A 13,529-nucleotide genomic window follows, 5' to 3' on the forward strand; every position below is an offset into this window, starting at 1 on the left:
AAAAGCTGTGACTCAGTCCCTTCAAGGGGAAAGTTGGGAGAAGCTTCATCGGTCCCTGGGGTAAGGAGGGCAGCTTGAGCCTCCACAGGTTATAGCACCAACTACGTCCTTGGCTCGTACTGCACAACCAGCTTGGGAGAAATAGCAGGAAGCCCTAAACTGAAGAGAAAAACTGAACCCAGAATACTCTAGTAAGCCAGGTGCCAAGACACCAACAAAAAATTACAATCCACACCAAGAAACAGGAAGATATGGCCCAGTTAAAGGAACAAGATAAGCCTCCAAATGACATAGAGGAGTTGAGACAAGTAATCATAGATGTTCAAACAAATCTCCTTAATAAATTCAATCAGATAGCTAAAGAGATTAAGGATATTAAGATGACACTGGGGGAAGTGGATGGGCTCAAGTGATAGAGCTTCCGCCTACCATATGGGAGGACCTGGGTTCAATCCCTGGGGCCTCCTGGTGAAAAAAGAAGAGAAAGTGTGCCTACACGAGTGCCTGCGTGATGAGCCAGTGCCATGCACAACTGAGTCACACAGCAAGATGATGACACATCAAGAGAGAGACAAGGGGAGAGTCAAGGTAAAGCGCAGCAGAAACCAGGAACTGAGATGGCACAACTGACAGGGAACCTCTCTCCCTATCAGAGGTCTCCAGGATTGAATACCGGTGAATCCTAGAGGAGAGAAAATGAGAAGACAACACAGACAGCAAAAACAGCAGGGCAGTAGGAGGGGAGGGGAGAGGGGGATAAACAAATCTTCAAAAAAAAAAAAAAAAAAGACGACACTGAATGAGCACAAAGAAATTGAAAGCATACATACATAGGAAAATACCAGATTTTATGGCAATGAAAGGCACAAAAAATGAAATTTAAAAAGCATGGGAATCTTCTAAAAGCAGATTTGAAGAGGCAGAAGAAAGGATTGGTGAGCCTGAAGAAATGGCCTCTGAAAGTGAACATACCAAAGAACAGATGAAGAATGGAAAAAACTGAACAAGGTCTCAGGGAACTAAATGACAGCAAAAGACGTGCAAACAATCATGTCATGGATGTTCCAGAAGGAGAAAAGGGGCAAAAGGAATATTTGAAGAAATAATGGTAGAAAATTTCCCAACCTTATATAAGGACAGAGATATTCATGTCCAAGAAGAACATACTTCCATCCAAAAAAATCTGAATAGACCAACTCCGAGACACATACTAATCAGAATGTCAAATGCCAAAGACAAAGAGAGAACTCTGAGTCAGCAAGAGAAAAGCAATGCAAAACATATACGGGATACCCAAAAAGATTAAGTGCTGATTTCTCTCCAAAAACCATGGAGGCAAAAAAACAGTGGTATGATATATTTAAGATACTACAAGAGAAAAAATTACAGCCAAGAATCTTATATCCAGCAACAATGTCTTTCAAACATGAGGGCAAGTTTAAAATATTCATAGAAAAACAAAAACTGAGAGAATTTCTAACCAAGAGACCAGATTTTCAGGAAATAATAAAGGGTGTGTGTGCTAAAGCCTGAAAAGAAAAGGAGAGGCCTAGAAGAGAGTCTAGAAATGAAGATTATATCCATAAAAGTAACTAAACGTGTCAACAGAGTGGTGAAAATAAAATATGACTGATAAAACTCAAATAGTCAGGAATAAACTAGCCAATGATGTAAAGCACTTGTATTCAGAAAACTGCAATCCAATGTAAAAGAAATCAAAAAAGTCCTAAATAACTGGAAGAACATTCCATGCTTACAGACTTGAAGACTAAATACCACTAAGATATCAATTCTACTCAAATTGATATTCAGATTCAATACAATCCCAATAAAAAGTCCACCAACATTTTTTTTTAACTGAAAACATGATTATCAAATTTATTTGGAAGGGTAAGCGGTCCTGAATAACCAGAAACATCTTAAAAAGGAAAAGCGAACTCTCCTCTCTAGACTTAAAATTATATTACCTAGCTATAGTGGTAAAATCAGCATGGTACTGGCATAAAGACACACACAGACCAATGGAACCAAAATGATGGTTCAGAAACAGACCCTTACATGTATGGTCAAGTGATTTTTTACTAGCCTGTCAAACCCACACAGATCAGGCAGAACAGTCCATTCAACAAACAGTGCTGAAAGAACTGGATATCCATAGCCAAAAGAAGGAAAGAGGACCCCTAATGCACACCTTACCCAAAAATAAACTCAAAATGGATCAAAAACCTAAAAATGAAAGCAAAAACCATGAAGCTTCTAGAAGAAACTGTAAGAAAATAACTTCAAGACCTGGTGGTAGGTGGTGGATTCTTAAAGGAGGTAAGAGGACTGAGATGGACTACAGATGTTTAATGTATGTAGCAGTTTTAATTAGCTTTACTGTAAAAGTATGGAAATGTATAGAGGGGATGGTAACACATAGTGACATCTAGTTTATAGATGGGGATGTGGCTGAAAATGGTAGCCTACGTTTTTAAAGGCCAATTAACAGAATGCTAGAGAATATTCTAGAAACAGAATAGCACAATAAATAAACCAAGAGGTGGATGAGAATTGCGGTTGATGGTACAGATGCAAGAGTGTCCTTTGTTAGCTAGAGCAGATGTACATCACTATTGGTGGGAATGTGGAGAAGCATGGGAAAGATACAACTGGAGTGTTCTATAGACTGTGGTTAGCAGTAATAATATAATATTCTTGCATCTATGCCAAAGATGTAATGTGTTGATAATGGGACAGTATGGAGAATGTGTGCCAAATATACGCTATGGACGTGGTAACAATCAGATGATATTATATTATTTTTAACAAATGTTCTGCCACAGTGTGGTTTGTTGATAGAGGGGTGATGTTTGGGAATTCTGCACATGTGTATGATAGTTTTATAAGTTTACAATTTCTATCATAAAAAGTATATTTTAAAAGTTATAATAGAGTGGGCTGGTGGAAAAATACACCAAATATACAATAAGGGCTATAATTAGTAGTAAGGTTTTGACAATATTCTTTCATAATTTGTAACAAACATCTCACGACAATGCAAGGTGTTGGTGGAGGGTTGATGTATGGGAGCCCTATATGATGTTACGCATATTTGCTTTGTAAGTTCACAACTTTTACTATACTCTTAATTGTTTACATATGTTCATATATAAATGATACAAAGATAGTAATAATAGGGTTAGTTGGGGGTAAAATACTTTGGTTAGTAGTAATATTTTGACAATGCTCTTTAATCATTATTAAAAAGGCTTAACAACAATGTAAGGTATTAGTGGTAGGGTGAGGTGCGAGAGTCCTGTATGATGTTATGTTTGTTTTGTAAGTTCACAGCTATTACTGTACACTTACTGTTTATGTATGTTTGTGTATGAGTGATATACTTCAACAATTTTTTAACAGGTTAAAAAAAGTATAAAAGATATTACAACATGTGATTATGTTTCTAGATGTCAAAGCCCCAAATTAACACTATAACAAAACTGAATAAAAAGAAAATATATTTTAAAATGTCATATCAAAATAGCACAAATACTTATCTCTATTATCAAGATTACTGATGATTTTTACTTTCTACTTTACAGTACTTTTAACCTTAAGGGTCGTGAGCACATCTTTTGACCTGATTAGCTGCTAACCCCACATCTTTACCAAGAAAGATAAAGAGTCCCCTATTTTTTTCCTAATAATTATGTTCTCTAGCTATACAAGATTATAACAGGACTAAGCTATATAGGAACAAAAATACACACCCATATCTATGGCTTTTATGTATATTATATATATTACTATGGCAGAGATTGGGGGGGGGGGGCGGGCAGGGTGGAAAGCAGAAATAGCAAAAGTCTGCTACAGACCTCTCTAGATAGAAATCCAGCAAGGCCACATCTAAACAGAAGGAGCTTAAGGCAAGTAGTAAACAGCTCCTTGAAGTCTCCTTCCACTATTCCTAACTCTTGAAAGGCTGTTTACAGTTCCCATGATACAGAGGATGAGGGGAAAGGATGTACTGTAATATAATTTGCTTCAATTAGCCTGAGTCTATTCTTCTCCCTCCATATTAAAAAAAAATAAAGAAAAAACACCTTAACATTAACCACTGTAAACACAGTGGCAAATTTTCTTCATGCAGTTATCAGATTGGAACCCTACACAAGAGGGGAATTATTACAAAGAAACTCTTCCTGTGAGGCAAAAAAAAAAAAAAAAAAGATTAGGTCTAATGAATTATGTTTAAGACTTGATGTGTAATGTTACACAGGGGGTAAAATCCTGCCTGGCACCGGTTTAACCCTACTTTATGAACTGAGGTCAGTTTCCTACAATACTTAAACCAGTTAGACTTTTTTTTTTTAAATTGTTTATTCATCTCTTTCTTGTGAGACCCAAATCAGGTACTAGAAGAGATAGAGTATGCAGGCAGTGATAGAACTTCACAAAAAGTTTTGCTTGTGTACTTCAACAAGGAAGAATTTTGAAGTGTTTATTTTTTAAAATATTATTTAAGTGCATAGACTACCTACCTAAACAAGGCAAACTACTAGGAATGGTTAAAAAATTAAAAATATATGGGGAGTGGGTAAAGCACAGCTGGTTGAATACCTGCTTCCCATGCATGAGGTCCCAGGTTCAATCCTGGATGCCTCCTAAAACAAACAAATATGCATTTTAATAAAACAACACACTATACAGAAAAGTTGCTTAGAATGAAAGAACACTAAAAATCAGTTAAAAGTTCTTAAAAGAAAAACACTTCAGGGAAACGGACTTTGGCCCAGTGGTTAGAGCGTCCGTCTACCACATGGGAGGTCCGCGGTTCAAACCCCGGGCCTCCTTGACCCATGTGGAGCTGGCCATGCGCAGTGCTCATGCGCGCAAGGAGTGCCGTGCCACACAAGGGTGTCCCCCGCGTGGGGGAGCCCCACGCGCAAGGAGTGCGCCCGTGAGGAAAGCCGCCCAGCGTGAAAAGAAAAGTGCAGCCTGCCCAGGAATGGCGCCGCCCACACTTCCTGTGCCGCTGAGGACAACAGAAGCGGACAAAGAAACAAAAGCAGACAAAGAAACAAGACGCAGCAAATAGACACCAAGAACAGACAACCAGGGGAGGGGGGGAAATTAAATAAATAAATAAATCTTTAAAAAAAAAAAAGAAAGAAAAGAAAAACACTTCAGACTACTAAAAAAGGGTCAGTGCCACATACCAAAGGCAGCACACTGGCCAGTTGTCACTATCACACATAATGGAACTCCGGCACACCCATTTCAAAGGGTTACCAACCCCAGGCTATATATTTTGAATACTGGTTCAACATATTGTTCTTTAACCGTATTCACATTTTAATATAGGAAGTCCCGATTCAGGCTATTTCCAAAAGGCTTTAGTCCTTGATTCTAAATATCAACTTAGAATTAACTCCACTATAGCTAGATGGTTTTATATTTCCAAGTCTCTAAATTCATGTATACTTCAACCCAAATGAATGGAATAAATCACTGACTTCCCTGTACTTGGGAAAACAACTTAGTGAATATAATGTATGATACCTCAACACATTAACTATTTAAGTCAAAACAAATTCAAATGTAACAAATACGCTTCAAGTTAGCTTTCAAAAGTGTTCTAGAAAACTTTACACAAAGTAACTGTGTGATTTTAAAATATGTTGAGAAATTGGAGCCCTAAATTATATATATGAGAAACTGCAAGTTTAATCTTCCTCCTCACTATTTACGTAACCCTCTTTTACCTCCCCAAATCTATACTGTCCCAGTATCTAAAGGAAAAGAAGCCTCCCTTAAAAATGTTCTATTTAATATTTCGTTAGAATTCACTAGAATTTTAAGTAGAGAACTGCAGTTTGATACAAACAAAATCAAAGTCATCTTATACCTTGCAATCCAAGGTTTCTCTTATTTCACTTTAATGTTACTATAATTAAAACTGTATAAGATCCTATCAAGTAGATGTCTATACACATTAATTTTTTCTTAAGTTCACTGTAGTAAAATATATTTAACATAAAATTAACCATATTAACCATTTTAAGTGTATACAATTCAGAGGCATTAAATACATTCATAATGTTATGCTACCATCACATCTAGTTTCAGAACTTTCAATCACTCCAAACAGAAACTGCATCCATTAAGCAATAAGTCCCCATCCCTCCCACCCTCTCCCCTCAGCCCTGGCCCTGGTAACCTTTAATCTACTTCTGTCTCGGTCAATTTGCTTATTCTAGATATTTCAGTTAGGTAGAATCATACATGTTTGTCCTCCTGTGTCCATCTTACTTCATTTAGCATAATGTTTTTAAGGTTCATCCATGTTGAGGCATTTATCAGAACTTCATTTTATGGGTGAATAATATTCTAGTATGTGTACACCATATTTTGTTCATTCATCTGTTGATGATGCTTGGGATATTTCCACCTTTTAGCTATTATGAATAATACTGCAATGAACACTGATACAGAATATCTGTTTATGAATTCCTGCTTTCAATTCATTTGAGTATATACCTAGAAATGGAGTTGTTGGATCACATGGTAATTCTATGTTTAACTTTCTGAGGAACTGACAAACTGCTTTCCACAGGGGCTGCACCATTTTACATTCCCACCAACAACGCACTAACAATTCTTATTTCTCTGCATCCTTTCCAGCATGTTATTTTCCATTTTTTAAATAGCAATTTTAGTGCGTGTGAAATGGATCTCATGGTTTTGAGCTGCATTTTCCTAATGGCTAGAGATGCTGAGCATCTCTCTGTGAGCTTATGAGCCATCTGTATGTCTTCTATGGGGAAATGTCTATTCAATTCTTTCAGCCATTTTTTAGTTGGGTTGTCTTTTTCTTGTTGAGTTGTAAGAATTCTTTATATAGTTTGGATATTAAACCTTTTTCAGATATACAGTTTTCAATATTTTCTCCCTTGATGTCCTTTGATATACAAAAGTTTATAATCTACTAGCCAATTTATCTATTTTTTCTTTCACTGCCTGTGTTTTTAGTGTTAAGTCTAAGAATCCCACTGTCAAAAACAAAATTGTCACCATTTCCCTGTGTTTTCATCTAAGAATTTTATAGTTTTAGCTCTTATACTTAAATCATTGATCTATTCTGAGTTGGGTTTTTTTAAAAGATTTATTTATTTTTCCCCCTTCCCCTCCTCCCACCCTGTTGTTTTTGCTGTCTGCATTGTCTTCTCATTTTTTCTCCTCTAGGATTCACTGGGATTTGATCCTGAAGACCCCTGATGTGGAGAGAGGTTCCCTGTCAATTGCACCACCTCATTTCCTGGTTTCTGCTGCACTGCACCTGGAATCTCCCCTTCTCTCTCTTTTGATGAATCATCATCTTGCTGCATGACTCACTTGGGTGGGCACTGGCTCACCTTGGGGGCAAGCTTTCTCTTCTTTTTCACCAGAAGGCCCCAGGGATTGAACCCAGATCCTCTCATATGGTAGGTGGAAGCTCTATCACTTGAACCACATCTGCTTCCTGAGTTAGTTGTTTTTTTTGTTTAAGATTTATTTATTTATTTATTTATTTCTCCCCCCCCACCCCTGTTGTCTGTTCTCTGTGTCTATTTGCTGCGCCTTCTTTGTCCGCTTCTGTTGTTATCAGCGGCACGACACGGGAATCTGTGTTTCTTTTTGTTGTCATCTTGCTACGTCAGTTCTCCGTGTGTGTGCGGTGCCATTCCTGGGCAGGCTGCACTTCTTTCACGCTGGGCGGCTCTCCTTACGGGGTGCACTCCTTGCGCATGGGGCTCCCACACATGGGGGACACCGCTGCGTGGCACGGCACTCCTTGCGCACATCAGCACTGAGCATGGGCCAGCTCCACACAGGTCAAGGAGGCCCGGGGTTTGAACCACGGACCTCCCATGTGGTAGACGGATGCCTTAACCACTGGACCAAGTCTGCCACCCCTGAGTTAGTTTTTCAATACATTGTGAGGTGGGGGTCCAATTTCCTTCTTCTGCATATGGATATCCAGTTTTTCTAGCGTCATTTTTTGAAGAGACGATTCTTTCCCCATTGAGTTGACATGGCAAGTTCATCACTTTTTTGAACAAATGTTATTAGAATTACCAACTTACCCTGGAAAGAACTAATCTCAAAATCTTATTAAAGTCTTTGCATCAAACTTTGCCCCAAAAAACAAAGAAATGAACAGCATCAGTAAGTACTGAGTTCTTACTACATATCATACACTTTTTAGAGTCAGATTTATTGAAATATAATTTACATTATGTTGGTAAACAATTGTCCACAAGTCTCTTTTTTGCTTGTGTTGCAAGCAGGGGTACTGACTGCCCTTCCTACTATCTTTTTGAGGATGTTTGTATAGAAACAATCTTGGAAGACAGACAGTGGCTTCCTCTGAGATATGGGCAGTCATGCTTATTGCCCATTATAAAAGATTTGGGTACCCTAAACTCAGGGCTTCTCTCCCATAACACAACCCAATGTGTACAGGTATCATTTCATCCTCTTCATGTCACCCTGAGGGAATGAGGCTCAGGAAACCAGCACAAATGCTGGTATTTCTGGCTACTGCTATTATTGTGAGGAAAAAACTGTCCTTCATCTCATGACCAGGAGTCTCATGTCTTCTACCAGCATCCATGACAATGTGGCGGTTAACTCGTTAGCTTGCAAGTAGGGTTAAAAAAAACCCTCAGACCTTCATGGTTCTTGATAGTTTTGGCAATAAGAACGGGATCCTGACAAAGACAGGACAGAGGTCTGTGGACTGAGTTATGGGATATGAGAAGACACCCTACAATTTGAGAATGACTCTGGTGGTGGATGGGGGATGGTAAGAATAAGGATCCCCTTTGTCCCATCTGTTAATGACTAGGGAATGAATTAATGTTTAGAGGAAGAACAGCAAGAAATGGAATTTAAAGCAGCTGCCCAAATGGCAGCTTGGTTGTTTACTTTCCTCTAGGGTGGAAGAGAAAGGGATATATCATGACAATGAGGCAAAAAGCCCCACTGCTCCAAGTGAAAGGTAACATGGCTATGAGTTAAGGAGCTGCCAAAATTGAAATAGCTTTGGGTGGTTGAATGCAAAACCTTGACTACTTATGCAGAGTTGTACTCTCCTTCTGGTTCTACCCCCAAATTTATCTGGCTTTAAGAAGAAAGATGATTAGGGTCAGGACTGAAATCTCCCTTATCCATAAGAGGAACTGAAGGCGATACATACCTTTTGCCTAGGGAACTTTAGGAAGGGACTCAAATTTTTATGGCTCTTTGAATATAGGCACCAAGCTACCAGCTGGTCCCATGGAGAGAAGGGACACCTGAACTGAGCTAATATTGTTTGGGCAAGGTTCATAGTAGGAAAAGGAAGTGAATGTGATCTCATGGGTGGAGATCTTAGGGCCAATTCAATGCACTGTTGTGCCTCTATGTGATATAATGTATAGTAGGCGCTCGGTTATATGCTTGTACTTCCCCATCCCTTTAAGTGACTGGGGATTCAGGTGGGGTAGATTCTTCATATTAGGAAGAGCTCGAAGTAGAAAAGTGCTAATACCTTTGGAGTCTCACTACCCTAATGATCATTTTGGACTACAAGCCACTGTGACTCACCATATTGCTGAATGGAGCCTCTGGCAAAGGCAGACAGCCACCGGAGAGGATCCCTGAGGTTTCCAACTCTGCTTAACTGACACAGCTATCACACCCCTTGTAAAAAGCACCTATTAGCTTCTTACTGGGCCCCTAAAGAAACCGAATGCTTGATTGGTGGAAGACTCCAGCCTGATATTTGGGAGCAGGCTCTGCTCCAAGGCAAAGACTAACAATGTGGGAAGGCAAAGGAAAAAGGCTATTTGAAAAAGAAAAAAAGACAGACAGAAAGAAAATGGCTACTTGAAAACAGACCTGACTTAGCCCCAGGCCCATCTCAACTTCACATGTAAAGGTGGCAACTAGCCCTTTGGGTGGCAACAGTCATCCCACACTCTACCACCAGAGGCAAAGCATCTGGTTCAGTGGGGCCCACATTCAGTAAATCATTAAATCTTACAGAATTAACATCATCCTTCCACTGTCACTACTCAAGCACAGATCTTTACCAATTCTTCCCTGGACTTCATCAACAGCCTTTTTTTAAAAAAATATTTTTTACTTGTTTTTTTTTTTTTTTAAAGATACATAGATCACTCAAAATGTTACATTAAAAAATATGCGATTCCCATATACCCCACTCCCCACCTCACCCCCACTCCTCCCACATCAACAACCTCTTTCAACAGTATGGCACACTCATTGCATTTGATGAGTACATTTTGGAGCACTGCTATACAGCATGAATTATCGTTTACATTGCAGTTTACACTCTCCCCCAGTCCATTCAGTGGGTTATGGCAGAATTTATAATGTCCTGCATCTATCCCTGCAATATCATTCAGGACAACTCCAAGTCCTGAAAATGCTCCAATATCACACCTCTTCTTCCCTCTCCCTGCCCTCAGCAAATCCCATGGCCACTGTCTCCACATCAATGATAAAATTTCTACCATTCCTAGAGTCACAAAAATTCTGTAATAGAATACCAGTAAGTCCACTCTAGTCCTTATTTTATTCCTCCATCCCGAGGACCCTGAGATGGCGATGTCCACTCCACCTCTAAAGCGAGAAGAGGGGCAACAGCCTCTTAACTTGCCTCCCTGTATTCAATCTTATGCCATTTTCAATCCATTCTCCAAAGTTGTCCTAACAATCTTTTGAGAAGACAAATTGAGTATTTTCATACACACCCCTCTAAAATTCTATAACACCTTCATTATATAACACCTTCATCATAAAATTCCCATTGTCTTCAGTAAAACTAAACTTCTTAACATGACTCATAAAGCCAGCCTTACAGCTTGCCTCTTGCTTACCTCTGTAGTTTCATCTTTCTCACTCCTCCTTTACATTCTACATTACTGCTATACAGAACCAGTATCAGCTTGTAAAATATACCTGACCTCTCATATGCATGTACCTCTACCTTTTCCTAAGCCCATGCATTCTCCCTTTTGCCTGACTACTGGTCCACTCTTCAGGTCTTGGTTTATATTTAGATGGTATCACAACACGGACTTTTAGCCTGACTCCTCAAAATAAGATTAGGTACCTTGGTTAATTAATAGCAATCCACAGACCACGTATTGTGCCAGGTGTCAAAGAGACGCACAGATTTTCAAAAGGAAAATTATGTTAAATGATTATTCAGCTTAAAAATGCATTACTTTAATAAAACTATGTCCTATCTCCCCTATTATGTTGCACTGAAATGAATAAAAAATTTCATAACAGTGTTGTGAAGTACTGAGCAAAGACACTGTCAGGACTTAAATGTAATGTTTTTGTCCATCAATATTAAAATTTTATAAAGAGGTAAATCTCTCAATAAGAATACAAGTCAACAAATTGCAAATGTCGAAAAACGGACTTTGGCCCAGTGGTTAGGGCGTCCATCTACCACATGGGAGGTCCGCGGTTCAAGCCCCAGGCCTCCTTGACCTGTGTGGAGCTGGCCCATGTGCAGTGCTGACGCACGCAAGGAGTGCCGTGCCCCACAGGGGTGTCCTCTGCGTAGGGGAGGCCCACGCGCAAGGAGTGCACCCATAAGGAGAGCCGCCCAGCGCAAAGGAGGGAGCAGCCTGCCCAGGAATATCGCCACGCACACTTCCCGTACCGCTGACGACAACAGAAGCGGACAAAGAAACAAGACGCAGCAAATGGACACAGAGAACAGACAACCGGGGGAGGGGAGGGGAATTAAATAAATAAAAATAAATCTTTAAAAAAAAAATTGCAAATGTCTCCCTCAAGACATAGTAAATCTTAGCTTTCATTTAAACTAACAAATTCAATTCCCCACTGTCCTCACAGGAGAAAGGAAAAATGGTACTAATAATCTCCAAATAATCATATCTGGGAATATGTTGTAATTTTTTGGTGAAAACAATGTTTGACCTAAACTAATATTCATTGTAATTTCTATTATCTGAGAACATAATTTATGACTGGAAGAAGTGTTATAGACACAATGAGAAGCATGTCTATCAGTCTAGGATTTAATATACACCAGACATAATTCACCAAAGAGAGGTTACCTGCACAGCAGAAAATAAGTACAGGATTCAGTGTAGCATGCAATAGTACCTCTACGATGTGCATGAACTTTTAAAAATAAACAGGCGTAAAAAATACATCTTTGCATTTGGTCTTCTATTCAAACAAAATCACTCAATACCTTTGAAAACAGCCATTCTCACCCATGATACCATTATCAAAATGTATGTCACAAGAAATGTACATAAAGAATCAACATTCTAAGAATGATTTTCTTGTTTAAATTTTTACACATTACCCAAATAAAAGTGTCACTCATCTGCATTCCAACATACTTGCATGAGTAGGAAAGGGTCAGTGAAGCTATAGCTAGTGAGCAGGAAATTGTAACCTTGTATACACAGAGCACAGAACAAGTGAATATTATCCACTGTGTGTGGCAGCTGAGAATTATCCACTGTGTGTGGCAGCTGAGAAAAGTTTTGAGATTTGTTATTTCAAGTAGGTCCTCTATAGTCTAAATAGGTAATATTAAATATAGAACTTCAAACCAGTACTTAGTAAAGGATACAAGCTATATAAGGCCTGAGTTCAAATGCCAGCCTTCTACATCCCACTCAGGACTGTTTAGTAGTACTTGGGCAAATTACCTAAACTCTCTCAGACTTAATTTCCTATTGTGAAAACTTTTTTTGTTTTGTTTTGTTGTTTTTTTTGTTTTCTCTATATATTCTTTTTTTTCCCCTTTTATTATTATTTTTTAAATTCATTTAAAAATATGGAACGCTTCACGAATTTGCGTGTCATCCTTGCGCAGGGGCCATGCTGATCTTCTCTGTATCGTTCCAATTTTAGCATATGTGCTGCCTAAGCGAGCACTCTATTGTGAAAATTGCAGCTAATTCCTACACCTTGCATGGCTGTTGTAAAACTAACCTAACATATATAAAGAACCTAGCATATAGTAAGAGGCGAATATTACAGCATAATGATTAAGATCATGAGCCCTGACACCAGACTGCAAGGACCTAGCTCTATAACTTAGTAGCTGTGCCTACTTAGGTTTCCTTAACTTTAAAATTAAAATACTAATAGCCATCCACTAAGGTTGTAGAGATTAAAACACTGCCAGGAAAGTAGTAAACACTATGTGTTATTCTAAACATAAGTATTAAGCACCACTGAAATATAAACTAGCCATTCTCACAACCTCAGATTAAGCCTTTCATTAATGCCATGAAAAAAAATTCTTGGAAAAATTACCTATCTAGCAAACTGGCAATACAGAATATGTTCATACGCTGACATTCAGAAACTTTCAATGTCCAAGAAACTAGTGAATTGTTCATGGCTCATGAATGCTGACAAGATACATATATCAAACACCCAAGCTAAATTTGTAAACAAATCCCTTCCCTGAAGTAAAGCAAAACACCAAG

The 13,529-nt window shown here is 38.7% G+C and overlaps 1 protein-coding gene and 1 non-coding gene across 7 annotated transcripts in view; both read right to left on the minus strand.

The window, feature by feature from the left end:
• Nucleotides 1–13,529, minus strand: part of CYRIB (CYFIP related Rac1 interactor B) — a 165,367-nt gene that overhangs the window by 80,722 nt on the left and 71,116 nt on the right. The gene's annotated exons all lie outside the window — the stretch shown is intronic.
• LOC111762506 (U6 spliceosomal RNA) lies at nt 12,863–12,969 on the minus strand. Its single transcript, XR_002795605.2, has one exon. It is a non-coding gene; the product is annotated as a U6 spliceosomal RNA (small nuclear RNA).

Source organism: Dasypus novemcinctus, chromosome 14 (assembly GCF_030445035.2).
Source record: "Dasypus novemcinctus isolate mDasNov1 chromosome 14, mDasNov1.1.hap2, whole genome shotgun sequence".
NCBI lineage: Eukaryota > Metazoa > Chordata > Mammalia > Cingulata > Dasypodidae > Dasypus > Dasypus novemcinctus.